Here is a 15,240-nt window from a genome sequence, read left to right on the forward strand (position 1 = left end):
AATTGCCCCGACCGGTACGTCCACAATAGGATGGTTTGTACTGGTTCTGTTCACAATTTGAGACTAGTAAAGCCAATGGTGACTTTACATGCCCTGGGAGACAGTAGTCAGTCCCAGGGTATGGAGTCTATGTTTGGGGGTCGCTACAACACCCCTGTGTTACGGCACGGAGGGTGCTGTGTAACCCACATACCAAAAACACATGAAGCCCTATGGGGTAAAGGACCCCATTGCCCATAAAACATATACAAAGTCAAAGGAACACCTCAAATCATGTCTAAGAGTGGAAGGAAAAGAGTCTCACTCTTAGCAGGAGAAAAAAATAAACCCCAAAAATCCAGCAAAGCTGCTGGGGGACTCACTAGGTTTGGGAAATTAGCCTTTACAGAGAATTCTCCCTAACATGGACAAATTAAAAATGACATCTATTTTGGCAAACAAACCGCTAGTCTTGGATAACACATGCAGAACATGTGCAAAGAAAGGCAGGAATTTACTGGCTTTCAAAGTAATCTCAACTTTGGCAAACCTTTGTGAGGATACAATAGAGGGAGCGGCGAGGGGTACGGATAGCCATTAAGGGCCTGATTCACAGAAGTGTTTTATAATGGCGCAATCCCATTGAACAATGCTCTGTGAATCAGGCCTTAAGAGTCAAAAGCAATACAAATACAAACATAAGAAATAAGAGAAATGTAATAATGAACGAGGTGCAAAAGAAGAAAAAGGGACAGGTGGACATAAAAAGAAAGTAAAGAGGGGCGAAATAAAGAAGAAGATGATGGAACACAAAAAGAAAATGATAGAGAAAGTGGCGACAACTGGAAAAGAACGTAAATACAAAGACAGAAATAAAGCTAGATAAAAACAGAGCAAGGATTTAAAGAATAAAGGTAAAATGAAAGAAAAAATAGGAGGGAAAATAAAATAAAGAACGTGCTTGGTGTCTCAGGCTTGTTTCAAGCGAGGTTCCATAATCAGAATGTATCTAGGGAGCGTGTCACAATAGGTTATAGCATGCGTAGTTGAGGTGGGAGTCTGCAGTTGCCAGGCCAGTAACAAGAGCTGGAGAAGGGGTGGTGCTAGCGGTTGCTACTATCGAAGAGAACTTTGGAATATTTTCCAGCGAATATCATTAACCGCTACTGAGGGTGGTCCAGAAGATCGGCAGCAGCCCCTGTTCCACTTCATTGCCTTTATATGCAATGGCCTGGCTTCTAATGACCCGTAACCAGGATGTATGCCAGTGGCACGAGAGGTTATGGCCCCCTCGGGGCCTTTTTGCTTGCTAGTGGCTGAGGTAAGACTTTGGGAAATGCCCCGCTTTTGTATGTTTAAACAGGCTTGGATGTTACGGTGTCTTCCGCTGCTGATCCTCTCAGATCTATGGTAGGACGATCCCTCCGAGTCCATGCCCAGTCTTCTTTTTGTCCAGCATGACACCCAAAAACGGCGCAGCAGTGAACCCCCCAAGCCTGGGCGAGTTAAATCTGCTGTCTCCTGTCTCTTAAAAACAGGCGTTCATCTTCACATGGGAAACCTCTCTGAGAGGAGAGACGCCTGATTTCTTTTGTTTTCGTTTTTGGAAAAAAAGTTGCTGGGCCCACCTTTTTGATTTTTGTATTCAATTCACCGAAGCATCCACTGGGGCCAGTGCTATCGCCCAGTAATCAAACAGATGCAGACATCACCTGAAGGCATGCAGGGCGCCATTTTTGCGGAATCAAACTAAACACACCTAGCATTACGCATCTCTGCCTTTGTGAATGAATCTTTAAGATATTATTTTAAAGTGTGAGTATTTTGCTCTCTATTTTTGTTGAAGTTCTGAGTAAAAGGATTTTTTTAGGAGTAAAAAAGTAATTCGCATCGTCAATGGCAATAGCAATTTAGTTTAGCTCTATGGCAGATGTAGTTTTGTACTCAGATTTGCACCTAGAAAGTCATGCATTTTTAAATATGCATTTTTACTTAAAATGCCACTTAATTTCGGACAGAATAGCAGGGCTCCCTCCTCTTACACTGCTTTGCTGGCACTATTGATGCAAACATATCCCTGGAGCTGTGTGGGTGGAAGCAGGGGACTGCATCTATAAGTTTCGTTATTTTTGGGAGTATTTTTACTATTTTGGTTTATTGGGAGTATTTGCCTATTTTTATGGAGTCAAAGTGCCTGCAACGAAGGAAATATTAAAAGAGATAAGAAGAAAGACAAGACGATAGGATATACAAAGGGGAACGATTTAGGGTGAAAAGAGAGGTAAAGAAAGTGAGAAATAAAAGAGGAATATGCAAAGGAGAGAAGGAGGGAGGGGAAAAAGGAAGGAACATGTAAAAACGCAAGGGAGTGAAAAGAAAGTGAGACGGGAAGGGAAAGAGAAATGGAAGGAAGGGTGGGAAAGAGTTGGTGCGTTAGAGAAGGATGGAAGGGGAGCACAGATGGACATTAAGGAAAGGAGAAGGGAAGATTAAAAGGCGGTAGAAAGAAATAGAAAGGATGGTGAAGGCCCTGGACTAGGTTTGCTCTTCACCTATGCCCCTCCTACACCACCAATAACCTTGTGGTTAGGCGATCCAGGAGTGCTGAGTACGTGGGTGCTCTGGGGCCCAAACCCCCCTCCCCCCCAGGAACCGGTGGAGGCCATCTGCGTAGGAGTCCCTATACTTTCAATGGAACTTTTTCTTTTCCTGTTACAGCACCCCCACATTTTCACTTAGAAGCAGCAACACATATATATAGTCATGCACCCAGGTACTCCTCTCAAAGAAGGAAGCCTGCTGAGGAAAGCGATCGACCTCCTGCCCTCTGTTTAGCTAAACGCATTACAGACAAAGAGTTGGTGCCAGAGGAGCGATGAGGTCTAGAGGAGGAATATTTAGTAAGACAGAGGTGCAGATAGTGTGGACCCTGGTCCCATACAGCCTTGTGGATGGTACAGAGGGATTTGAATTAAATCCGTGAAGCAACCGGGAGCCAGTGAAGACTTTTTAGGGCAAGAGAGATGCAGTTCCTGGGCTTGAGGCCAAGGATAAGTATTGCTGCCCTATTCTGGATTAGCTGGAGGGGTTGCAGAGTGGAAGAAGGTAGATTCAGGAGGAGGATATTGCAATAGTCGAGTCTAAAGAGAACCAAGGCTCAGTCTAAAGAGAACCAAGGCTCGGTAACATTGAGCTTCTGGGGGAAGGTGAGAAAATGTGGAATTCCTTTGAGAAGGAAGAGCTGAAAGTGCGACTTCTTGGCAATGTCCTGAGTGTGAGGGAGGAAGGAGAAAGAGGAGTCGAAGATGAGTAAGAGGTTTCTGGCTACACAAGGGGTAGCTGGTGGAGTGCCCATGGAAGAAAGCCAGAGTGAGGGGAAGAAGTTGGGTGCAGGGGTTCCAATGGGAAGGATCACCGTTTTGCTGGCATTGAGGCAGAGATCACTGGAAGTGCACCAGTCATGGATGGCAGAAAGGCAGTCAGGGATGATGAAAGGTGCAAGAGGGTCAGCAGGAAGTTTGAAGAAGAGTTGTGTGTCGTCAGAATAACACTGGCAGTTGGAGGAAGTTGCCCAGTTTCCCTCCTCATTATCCAAATGCCCTTGAGCTGGTAGTCTTCAACTGAATAAGTAAGTACCTTGCAGGCAATGTCCTTGGAGATCCACATTAATCAGACTTCTTAGTAACCACTCCACCAAGACTCTTCTCTACTCATTTTTTAGAACTCTATGCCACGTTTGACACTGTCAACCTCTCCTTTTTCTCTCTCTCCAGAAAAGTGGCTTTTGCAAATCTGCTCTCACCTATATTGTCTTCTACCTGGAAGGTCACTACTTTACAATCTCCTGAAACTCATAAACATCTGACCTCCCCCATCTCCCTGTCTGTGCCGCCCAAAGGATCATACCTTGGATCTCTGCTCTACACCTTCTTTACCTTTCTCCTAGTTAGACTTATCTTGTCCTTTGGCTTTTACCATCTTCTCTTTGTTGACAACACTCACATATTTTACTCCTTTTCTTCATCCACCCCAGCTATCTTGGGAAAGATGACCAACTGGTGCTTTGCAATTCTTCACTAGATGGCTCTCGGCTGCCTCATGCTGAACTCTCCAAAAATGGAAGTCCTTTTTCTCCAGGCTTCCAACGCCATCGCTCACCTCCCTGTTTCTGTCTACTCCCACCTCACCTTCTTTCCCCTCACCGAAGGCTTGCAACCTTGGGGGGTTCTCTTTGATAGTGAACCCAACTACAATAATTCATCACTGCCACCACCTCTGCTGCACGTATTAACCTTCACAAAATCTGGAATTTATTTCCATTTCTTTCGCACAACTCTATGAAAACTCTAATATCCACCCTCAGGCTCAGCAAACGGGAATACTGCTCATGCCTACTCATTGGCCTTCCTCTCTACACCTTCCTCCCCCTACACAAAGTCCTCAACTTTGCTAACCGCACTCTCTACAATCTTACAAGATGTTCCCCAATGCCTACCCACCGGCACCATGCGATCTCCATGCGGAACTGCTCTCTTTTCAAGTTCTTTCTCCGAGTCTGCAAAGCATGATCTAGTCCACAGAACCTGGCTGGATTTATCTGTGCCTACTCACTGTTTCGTTCCCTCTGCTCCTCAACCTCAGTGTCCCAGGCTCCCGCCTGCCTCTGTTTGCATCTGCTCTTTCTACCTATTCACCCCACTCCAGTGGAACCCATTGCCAATCCAATAAAAGCCGGCCTGACTGTGGATCTCTTCAAAGCCTGGCTTAAACATCAACCGCGAGGGAACTCCCACCACCCTCTGACCCATCCTCCCTACCTGACCCCACCACTCCCTCCAGTGCTGCAAAATAATATAATTTTGTATATTTTTACATGACTCCATTTTAGTTTGTTCACAGCCTCCAAAAATAGCTTGATTGTTCTAATTTTTGCATTATGTACTTCACATAAATACAAAGTCATTATCTTATATATGAAAGCGCATTCCTTGATTACACAATACTCGTATGGCTTGGAGCTGGCATGGAGTGATACTTTATGGTAATATGACAAGATTTAAGTTGACAAATACTTGCTCTCTATGTATTCAGCTCACTATTTCAGAAATATTGTTGGGGGAGGCGAGCCACTCCCTCAAAGATTGTGAAATTGGCAGAGGGAACTATACAAAAGAAAGATAAGGGAGCACTGAATGAAAGAACAGGTTGGACATATGAATGATAAAGTAGAGACAAAGTAATCAAGAAATGAAGGAAACGTTAAAGCAAATAAAGAAAAAAGTAAACAAGGTAAAGGGGAATAATGGTTACAGATATTGAAAACAAAGACTAAAAGACACAGGGGCATGAAGTAAACAGAGATGGAAATGGAAAAAACAACAACAAAAGGCAGAAGAAAAATGAAAGAAGAGGAGGAAAGAATGGGTGAAAGATAAAATAGCATATAGGTTTGAAATAAAGAAATATAGAGAGGGGTATAGAAGGCGTTAAAGAAAGAATAGGAAAATGTATACGTAACCAGTTGTTTCACATGAGAAACTGGTAGGGAAAAAACAAAGAACAAAAGGAGCAGTCAGCATAGCAAGAACAACAGGGAGAGAATGGTGGGTGAATGGGAGAAAAAACAGGTCAGGGTGTTGAGGAGGGAGACCAAAAGAGGAAGAAAGTGATAGAGGCAATATGGTATCCAAATCAAAGTGGTCTACCACGTGAGAATGTTGCATGAGATTGAACTAGAGAATTGAGAACATGAAGTGAGAAGGGCAGGTTGAGATGTGATGGAGCTAGAGGAAAGAAAAGCAGGCTGATATATAGTGAGAGAGAATGGAAGGAAGGAAGACAAGAAATCATACAAAAACAGGGGACTTGAAGTGGGGAAAGAAACAGAAACTTGAGCGAAGTTACAGTGAAACTGATGCAAATGGAAGAGCATTAGAAGTAGTAGCAATCAGGTTATACAGCCTCCTACTATGGCCTCAACTCATAACTCTCAGGGACATAACTCTATCCTAAGTAGTCCAACCATATTGACTCCCCCATGCTCTTGTCGACCATTGAAATGTTGGGCAGTACTAAATGCGCGCTATATCCCTCAACATGCAGTTGAATTTCACAGCTTTATTTTACAGTATAATCTTGACTTTTTAGCAGACTCAGACACATTGTTTAAAGACTATTCTGGACCTTGTATTGCATTGACACTTCTGACATTTATTCGATTCTGGACAGTCATAGAAACTGGGAAAGGAGGAGGCGTGACATTCCTTTAAAAAAAAATATTATATGCCCACCTCTGTCACATGCCAGGAGATCAGGGGATTTGAATTACTTACGATAGCATGTAAAATGAGTTTAAGTAGAACCCTGTTTATCATGGTTCTCCAGCACCCTCTTCATGCAAGTCCATTTTCTCCCAGGGTCTCTTGGAATTGGTCCTCTCATTTATTAAATCCACACCTCCATGCTTTTGTTAAATTTGGATTTCAAAGATGATAAAGATTATTAGGCATTGGATTTATTTAATACACTCATTGAGTTAGACTTTCTTTTCATGCGCACCCCCCTACCTGTAATCGTAGCTGCACATTGTATCGGGTTCTATCACCGAATATCCTTTCACCCCCTCTGTCTTTCCGGTTGACTAGTCTGATCAAAGTGTAGGAGTTTGCAGGGGTTTGCTCTGGGTTCAACTTCTTATGCCGGTGACCCTGATATACATCCAGTTTGTAAGTGTTGCGTTGGTGTGGTAGTTCTAGGAGGGACCAATCACCCCCCCCTCCCTGGTTAGTTGCAAAAGTCTGTGATCCACACCTTGACTGCGCCACCAAAATCTAAATGGCTCCAGAAATGATTTGTCACTATGATTGCAGTCAAAAGAGATTTATTGATTCATTTCCCCATTGGTTTACACGTGTCTCGGCCTCTCAAGTGCCTTTGTCAAAGCAAAAATTTCTGGGCAAATAAATTAAATCCTGTTCATGTTCTAAAGCCAAAAATAAAAGTGATACATACATTCCAACGTGAATCATAATCCCAATGGAATAAGGATACGTGAACACAAGAGGAAAAAATGAGGGATTTGTAGTCACCATTAATTATCAAACATGTACATACACATATGACAGTACACGAGACAAAAATAAAATAAAATAACAGAAAACAGAAAAAAGAAAATAAGTACATGTGTAAGTATATTTTCACCTTGGTTAGCTTCTTCTTGAGCATATATATATATATCAATACACATTTCTATAAACATCTGAAGTAAATTTCCATTTTAGTTTGCTTATACATACTAGTTTCTTGCATTCATTGTTATCCATTTTGTATAGTAACGTCAAAAAATTGTATATAAGTTTCAGCTCATCTGATGTTAACATTCACATCTGTCAGGCAAAACTGTCACCACCAGACATTTATGAATTATATGAAAATATGAACATCAGCGCCCACGCTTCAAACTTAACCAAAAAAGAAAAACTAGCATTAAAGGAACTACAAATGGACAATGATATAGTGATCAAAGAGGCGGACAAGGGTGGAAATATTGTTGTCATGGACAGACGGGACTATATCCAGATGGCACTAAACCATTTACGTATACCAGCATGTTATGAGGAACTTTCCACAAACCCCAAAAATGACATCTTAATTCAGATGGAAGAATCAATTACTAAATGGCACAGGAAGGGGTTGATTTCCGACAAGGAAAGAAATGCACTGACCAACAAATTTCCTGTAATACCCACCTTGTATTTTCTTCCAAAGGTGCATAAAACCTTTGACAAAATTCCGGAAGGACGTCCGATACTCAGTGGCCCACAAAATGAAAACAAAAACCAGTGGAATTCGGGGTCCCTCAATGCATGTGCATCTCCCCCACTCTTTATTATATATATATATGAAACCGTAGCATGATCTTCTGATCAAACTGGGGTCTGTTTTCCAGAATTACGACGACAACACCCAGCTGGCCTGTTTAGATCAAGATTTGGCTCCCAGCAGTGCTCCTATTCAGTTCATTTTTAAATGTGCTTAACAATGGATGTCCCAAAACTGACTTTGGCTGACTCAAAGCAACACTGACATTTTATTGGTGGCCTGCACTATAGGTCTTTTCTCATCTACCCTGATTTCAAATTAGCTGAACATACCATCCAAGTTCAAACTAAAGTCAAATCTTTGGGCATGACGTTTGACTTTACCCTACCTCGGGTCTCTCAAATTAACCTTCTATTGAACAATTCTACCTATACACTATTGCTGCATCAGGCCCTTTCTTTCAGAACAACATTGTTCCATCTTAGCAAGAAAGGGCCTTGTTGGGATCCACATTGCATTATTGTAATTCATTGTATGCAAGGTCATCCGAGTCTTCTATAAAACAGCTGCAGGTTTTGCAAACCTCTATGGCCAGGATTGTCACTAACACCCTTAGATCAGCTCACATTTACCAAAAAATGTGCACAGAAAAAATACACTTTGTATTTGTATTTGTTTGCACAGTTCCATGAATCAGGGTCTGCGCCTGCAGTGCAAAGTCACTTTTCAGCAGTGCAAGGTCACTTTGAAACGTGCAAAAAATTCCATGAATCGGCCCCCTTATCTCTATCATAAAATTTACATTTGTAAAACTTGATAGTGCCAGTTTGAATGGTGAAAAAAATGTAGAATTATTACTAAAACCCCTGTAACCGAATCATTTTTACCAAATTCAAGCATAGATGAGAATAAGAAATAGACCTATTTAATATCACCCACAGCTTCATCTTTATGTAACGTGAACTGGAAATCCTATTTGAGCATAAATATGGCCTATTGTACACCGTAATACATATCTCTCTTATTTCACGATAGGTGGGTCATTGCTTATAAATAGAGACAGGAATGGAGCATGACTGTTACCTGGGGCAAAGAGATCCCACTGTGGCGCAGTGGGTGAGCGCCTACTGCTCTTGAACTACAGTATCAGAAACCTTTAAAGGAAGCTGACTGTGAGAACAGATGGGCAAAACATTTAGGCTGTAAGAAACATTTTTTTTAGAGACACAGGAGTAGTGGCATGACCTTAGGAGAGCAGAAGGCGAATTGCCATTGAAAGTTCCTCGTGCCACACCAAGTATGCACACTTGCCCCATCCCATTGTGGCGATGCTAGCCGAGTCCTTTTCCTCTTTGCATTTCGGAACTTGTAGTCCTGGATTAAACATGGGATTATCTGGGATTTAAAATCCCGACTGCTCTAGCAAATGAAATAGGACAGGTTGGCCCGTATGGCACACTGTTGACAAGTATGGTTTGGTGCTCAGCTGAATAAATTCCTGGTTGGTCACCTTAAGGGTTTGATACGCTGACCATTATAGAGCCAGGATTCAAATGCGAAGCAGTGACCCACTTATTACTGTCTCAATCCAAAGAGCTTCCTTGTTTTATCACCCTTGAAACAGTCAGCTCAGTTTTGACTCCCTTGACTTTGAGTCAAAAGCAAATTGCTCACTCTGTATTTGATACTCTTACTACAGGTTCCCTTAATGACCATTTTGGCTCCTCGAATCTCTACACATTGCAACACTCTCATGTTGCGTGTCTCCTTAATAATTAGCTGTGTCAACCCTTTCTCTTTTACAGTGTACTTAGTTGCCTCTAGCAACACCACCCACAGCATGCCGTGCTATTCACACATTAACGCCAAGTCAATACCGCGCCACAGAAATATGTGATTAATCACTGCAAACAATTTGTCCATGTTGTCAGTAACTGAAACCCGTTTAAAACCACAATCAAGACTTTTACTGACTCTTCCATACTTAACACTGATAGAAAAGAGAGTCAGGCGGTAATGTTTTTTTTTTAAAACTTTTATTTTTGTTGGCAGAGGCATATAGCATATACATACAACAGAGCAGTCAACAAACATTAGATACATGTATAAATGAATACAGGGGTATACAGAAACAATAGGACAACAGCAGTTGGGGAATGATATATCACGGAGCAACAAGTACCTGAGCACCTAAGGGAGGGGACTGGGGGGAATCGTCCACTGTGGAAGTATCGTTTAAGCTATTCAGGAAGCCGTTGAAGGCGGACCATATGTTTTTTGGACAGGAGCGAGCTGGGATCATACCAAGGAACTCTTCTTCACAATTTCGGGACCATGTGAGCAAATTTAACCATTTCTGGAATGAAGGGGGGTGGAGCTCTTCCAATTCTGTAAAACACATTTTTTAGCTACTATACAGCTAACATTCAGGAACCTAGCCATACTCTTAGCCCCTTCAGTCTGCCATACCCCAAACAGAACTCCCAACGGGTCGGGGTCAACCACAGAGTCAGTGATTTCGGATAGTGTTTCCAAGATCTTGCCCCAGAATGCGGCTAGGCCTGGGCAGTTCCAGAGCATGTGTAAATGGTCAGCACCCTCCGCGCCGCAGCGAGGGCAAAGTCGTGGGTCAGAACGCGCAAACCCAGAAATCCTGCGCAGGGTGTAGTACAGCCTCTTTAATCATTTATACTGTATGGTATGATAGCGAAAGTTTAAGGAAACCCTGTTGGTATGTGAGCACATCTTCTCCCACAGGTGGTCAGTGAGTTCCATCTCCAGCTCAGACGCCCAGTCATCTCGGGCCTTGGAGGGTTGGGGGGGCCAGTTGTCAGTAAGAGCTTGTACAGTGAAGAAACCACCCCACGGGCGCCGCCCGAATTGGCGATGTAGGCAATCCCAAGGGAGTCTGGGGGTTCATTGGGGAAGTCAGGCCATACATTTCTGAAGGCGGCGCAGAGTCTGTAGAACTGCAAAGTTTCCAATGCGGAACCCGAGTGACCCGGCCTCCACGTTTGTGGCGTTATAAACTGCCCCTCTGGATATATATCAGTTAGGGCGTGATACCCCAGGGCCTCCCAGTGTCGCTCCAGTGCGGTATCAAATGTGGGTTCCAGCCCAGGAAATCGCCAGGCGGGTAGCCACTTGTAGTATGGGCGTTGTTCAGCACAAGTCTCGAATATCCGACCCCATGCTTGCACAGTGGTTTGGACCGGGTCAATGGGTGAATCCGGTTCGTACTGCTGATGTAGAATTGAAGACATTATGTTGGTTGGTGCCTGTTGCCGCCAGTGTTTCCAGCTTCACATGGGGACGAGGTGGGGGCCCAGGATACCAGTAAGAAGCAAACTGCGCCTGTGCTGCGATGCAGTACCGTAGCATATCGGGGGCAGTGAAGCCCCCTCTATCATAGGGGAGTGTCATGTCTGATAATTATTTACGCACAGCGCCGTAGTGCCATAGGAATTGGGCGTACAGCTTGTGTAGGTTTGAAGTATCTCTTTCCGGGCCAGATAGGCTCACTGCTAAATATGTACAGCAACTTGAGGAGTAAAATCATCTTCACCAGTGAGAGTCTCCCGGCTACTGATAATGGAAGAGTACGCCATCACGCAATTTTTGCCTCGGCTTGCTCTGCCGCGGCCAGGTAGTTGTCTGCTAGTAATGTATCTTTGGTCAGGGATACCTGGACTCCCAGATATTTGATCCCGTCAGGGGACCAGCGAAGCGGGTACTCAGTGGTGGGCTGTAGCGTGGAGCTGGTGTGGGGGAAGATCTCGGATTTAGTGTAGTTTATAGTGAACCCAGAATGTGTGCCTATACGGGTGATATCACGCAAGATTGGTTCAAGATGAACAGCATAGTCTCTTATAAGAAACACTACGTCGTCTGCATAGAGCGAAATAATTTCAGGGGAGACTTTCAGGCGTATCTCTTTATGTGAGTGTCGTTCCCTGACATAGTCCGCCATCGGCTCTATTGCCAGGGAGAACAGGATCAGGGAGAACGGGCAACCCTGTCGGGTACCTCTAAAGAGAGGGATCTAGCCCGACGTCTGGGAGTTGACACGAACCCTGGCCACCGGGGAGGTGTACAATAACTTAATGTATGCAATCATGTTAGGCCCTATGCCCATAGTTTCCAACACCAGCCACATATACTTCCAGGACACCATGTCGAATGCCTTCTGGGCATCTAGCGTGACTGCGACTGCACTCGCACCCTGGTCAATACGCGACATGACATTGAGTAATCTCCTCATATTATGGGATGTGGACCGCCCAGGCACGAAGCCTGACTGGTCGTCATGGACCATATATGACATGACTGGGAGGAAGCGATTGGCAATTATTTTGGCGAAGATTTTAGTGTCCAAATTCATTAACGAGAGGGGCCTGTATGATCCGCACTCATCATTGGGCTTACCGGGTTTAAGTACAACCATTATAACGGCCTCACGTAATGTTGGGGGAAGTGACCCTAGCCGGAGTGACTCATTCCATACTTCAAGTAGTTTGGGGGCCAGTATGGCCACATACTCCTAATAAAATTCTGTGGTCAGCCCGTCGGGACCCAGTGCCTTACCCTTAGGGAACTTAGATATGGCCTCAACTATTTCATCTAGTTGGATGGGGGAGTCCAGTTGGTCTCTGGTTGCGGGGGAGATATTAGTTGTGGGAATCTGCTCAAGGAGGTCTCGCATATAGGAATCACTGTGCTCGGGGGGCTGAGAATATAGTTCAGAGCAGAAGTCCGTGATGACTTCCAGGATCTGCTGGTCGGACCACCGTACTGCCCCCTGGCTGTCCTTGACGCAAGTGATCTGAGTTTGGCCCCACTCACCCCTAGCCAAGGCGGCCAGTGTTTTACCAGGTCTATCCCCCTCTCCATATTTCCGCACAGCCTGTGGGCGGCTAAAGTATTGACCCTTCCTAGTGGCTTGTTCATTAAAGAATTGGAGTTTTTTACTAATTTGGGAAAGAGTGGCAGGGTCAACTGACGTCGGGTGAGCCCTCTCTAGTTCGCGTAGTTTGACTCCGGAGTGGCCAAGGGCTGCTCTTATAGTCTTAAGGACTCCCGCCTCCCTAGATATAGACATTCCCCTGATAAAGGCTTTGAAAGTATCCCATCGGACTCCCAAGGAGGTGGACTGGGGTGTATTAAGCTCAAAATAGGACTGGATGTCAGCAAGAATGTCTGCCTTGAATACAATGTCCTGTAGGGCGGAGGACTTGAACCGCCATGTATTGATGGTAGCGGAGGGTGCTCCCAGTTCTAGGGATATCAAGATCGGTGAATGGTCCGATAGGGTGCGAGCCAGTATTTGTGTTTCCACCACTCTCCCCAGCATTGTGCTTGACAGAAGGAACATGTCAATTCTGGACGAGCTATCGTGCACTGAGGAGTAGTGGGTGTACTCACGTGTTTGTGGATGTAGTGCCCACCATGTGTCTTGGATATCAAGTGTTGTGCTGTGTGCTAGGAGTCTACGTGCCGCGCCGGATAGCGGTCTGGGAGCTGTGCCTGTTCTGTCCAGTGTAATGTCTAATATGAAGTTCATACCCCCTGCCCCCAGATGATCTGCACCCCCACATAGCCCAGCAGTAAAGATACTACCTGGTCGACAAAGTCGGGGGAGTCCACATTAGGGCCATAGGTGTTCACCAATAAATATTCTCTGTTAGCTATTGTGCAGTGCAATATGATGTATCTTGCCTCTGGGTCAATATAGCTCTTGTGGAGTCAAAACATAAGCGATTTGTGAATCATCGACAACGCCCCTCTGGCCCGAGTCGAGTATGAGGTGGAATATCTGTGGGGACCCCATGATGGTGCCATACATTTAGTCAGAGGGCCTGTGGAGTGCGTTTCCTGCAACAGTAATATTTTGCAACCATATCTATTAGCGTAGGACATGATTTTACGAGCCTTGGTGTAATTACTTAAGCCCCGAATGTTCAAGGACATCACTGTTGTAGGCATTTTAAGAGTCTATGGAACATCCCACCACTGTTGTTGAAGCTTACAAATAGGGCGGAGCAAGCCGTTAAGTGGGCGCCCCGATGTTGTGTGGTCTGCTAGTCTGCCTCTGCCTTTTGCAATAACGTTTCCCCAATCCCCAATCTTACCTCTCCCCACCCTCACTGCTCACCCCCCAACTTGCAGTGCAGATCCCCCCACCCCAAATGCTGGTGTCACCAATTAAACCGACACTCCCTGAGAAGTAGAGGTCAGAGGGCAAAATCCAACGGGGATATGCCCCTACCAGGGCCCAACCGGGGCCAACAAGCAGTAACAACCAACAAAACATGAGCATTGCAATTGCAGTGTGGTGTGCTATTGCTGTGTGGTCGGGCGTTTGAGCGTCATGTAGGACAGCGAGAGCTGTCAGATACAGGTTTCTGCGGTAAACGGATCCTATGTCAGGACCCAAGGCCAGTAGGTTATCGGAAGCAAGATGACACTGAAGAGGTGACCAGGGCTCATGGCCAGCTCCACACCCTGGGAGGGAAATGGAGATCAATGTCCATAGTACAAAGGCTGAGCCAAAGCCTGGATGCATGTGGAAGGGGCCGAGTTCGCTGAGTTTGCAGTACATTATTGCCATCGACACATTCAGAGTCAAGGATTACTAGATGGGTTAGGCCACGTTAGGCTAGGATGCACTTGGTTAATCATCGTTGGCGTGGCCACCAGCCGGATGATGAAGTGGAATATGCGCCTCAATGAATTTCACTGCCTCGTCAGGAACAGTAAAGAAGTACAGTTTGCCATTGTGAGTAGTTTTGAGTCGTGCCGGGAACAGGATGGCATACGGGAGACTGCGTTCCCTAAGAAATTTCTTGACCCCGATGAATTGACGTCTCTCCTGCTGTACCGCCATTGAAAAATCTGGGAAAATCCTGATGGTGTGGGCCTCGAGGCGTAGGTCTCCCTTCTCACGCGACAAGCGGAGGATGAGGTCTCTGTCCCGGTAATTTAGAATCCTGGCGATGATGGGCCTTGGGATGTCAGCCGGTTTGAGGCGTGGTGACAAAGCTCAATGGGCGCATTCAAATGTGAAGTACGGCGAGAGGGCCGGATTGCCGAGCAGGTCTTTGAGCAAGGTTTCAACGGCATCCTCCATGCGCCGTTTTCAGGGACCCCAACAATACGCAGGTTGTTTCTGCGAGAGCGTGATTCCAAGTCGTCGCACTTTGCTCTCACACTCTTCATGTCGCGCGACAAGGAGGCAACTGTGTTCTGCAGCACCTGAATATCATCTTCATTCGTTGATATCCTACTTTCGGCATCAGTGATTCTGGTCGCCGCTTGATCCACTCGTGTTTTTAGGGAGGCAACATTGGCATTGATGCCATCCAACTTCTCGTGGAAGGAGGCGAAATTTTTGGCCATAGATTCCATAAGTGTAGTCAAATCGGGGGCCATAGCACAGGGGTG

General features: G+C 45.2%; 1 protein-coding gene across 12 annotated transcripts in view; it reads left to right on the forward strand.

Moving 5' to 3' along the window:
• Positions 1 to 15,240, forward strand: part of OBSCN (obscurin, cytoskeletal calmodulin and titin-interacting RhoGEF) — a 3,169,051-nt gene that overhangs the window by 54,620 nt on the left and 3,099,191 nt on the right. The gene's annotated exons all lie outside the window — the stretch shown is intronic.

Source organism: Ambystoma mexicanum, chromosome 2q (genome assembly GCF_040938575.1).
Source record: "Ambystoma mexicanum isolate Mex_15411 chromosome 2q, UKY_AmexF1_1, whole genome shotgun sequence".
NCBI lineage: Eukaryota > Metazoa > Chordata > Amphibia > Caudata > Ambystomatidae > Ambystoma > Ambystoma mexicanum.